Source organism: Halyomorpha halys, unplaced genomic scaffold (assembly GCF_000696795.3).
Source record: "Halyomorpha halys isolate HHAL.00 unplaced genomic scaffold, Hhal_1.1 Scaffold1112.1, whole genome shotgun sequence".
In the NCBI taxonomy this organism is placed as follows: Eukaryota; Metazoa; Arthropoda; class Insecta; order Hemiptera; family Pentatomidae; genus Halyomorpha; species Halyomorpha halys.
In genome coordinates, this window is record NW_027110327.1 from 219,954 (window position 1) to 221,362 (window position 1,409).

Sequence of the window (1,409 nt, forward strand, 5' to 3'; positions counted from 1 at the left end):
TATTAGGAATTGTAATATTCTACCTGGCTCTTGTAATATTAGGAAATCCAACCTCATTTCGAAGTCAGAAGCCCAGGCAACTGCTGGAAGTCCTGTTATGAATTCTATATTAATCTATTGTACAATTTTATTTATTTCTCCCCCTCGTCTTTTTCTCAAATTAACTTCCCCCTCCCCATTAGAAGTCTGTTATGTATTTTATTAAATCTATAAATGTCATTGTTTTTATCTTTGTAGGAGCAGTAGTTTTCATAATAATTGCTAAAATAAACTGATTTATATCATAAAAACTACTACTCCTACTACTTTATAGCAAGTTAAATTTCCTTTATTTTGAGTGTTGGCAGACATATGTGCGTCTTATGGGCCTAGAGTTATATTTTTTCAAAAATCAAACATTTTATACGAACAACTAGAAATTAACATTTTGCGAATTTATTTTGTCAAATATCATCAAAACTACTACTCCTACAAAGATAAACGTTATAAACTATAGTAAATTTAACTAGTTTTAATTTGAGTGTTGACAAACATCTTAGTACAAGAGCCCAAGAGGAGAAAAAACGCAGTTATCTCACCCCAATTTTCGATTACTTTAATGAATAGTATGTATAATTACTAGTCAAAATTGATGAGTCTGCCAAGTATAGGTAGGGAGGATAAAAAATGGCGGCTGTTTCAAAGTGATACAAAAAACTGACTAATTTTTTATTTCGAGCTCTATATCTACAACAACACAAGACAACCTAAGAGAACGTCATTTAAAGAAGAGCAAATTTACTAAAATATGAGCCCTAATAGAGCTATTTACGTACAATAGCTCTCGAAATATAGCTTTTTAAAAAGCAACATTTCATAAAGATGTTGTATGATGGGACGTACTGAAAGGTCAGTAGTTAGTGAATTTATTTTGAAAGATCTATATCTCAAAAACCATTTGACATACAGATGTCTATTAGCACTCAAATTAAAGCTAGTTTAATGAGCTATATATTAGCTTATGATGTTTATCTTCGTAGGAGTAATAATTTACATGAAATGTGCTAAAATAAATTGATTTATAGTTGTTCGGACAAATTTTCATTTGCCACATTTATATTCATATATGAATATCATAAAAACTACTGTCCCTACGAAGATATGTGTCATAAACAACTTTATAGCAAGTTAAATTTCCTTTATTGAGTGTTGGCAGACATATGAGCGTAGATTTTTATATATAGGTATATATATATTTTTTTTTTTTCAAAAATCTAACATTTTATACGAACAAATAGAAATTAACATTTTGTGAGTTTATTTTGTCAAATGTCATAAAAACTACAAGTCACATAGTTCCTGAGATATAGATTTCTCAAAATAAATTAACTAACTACTAATCTTTCAGTAGATTTTTAAGAAATTTTGCT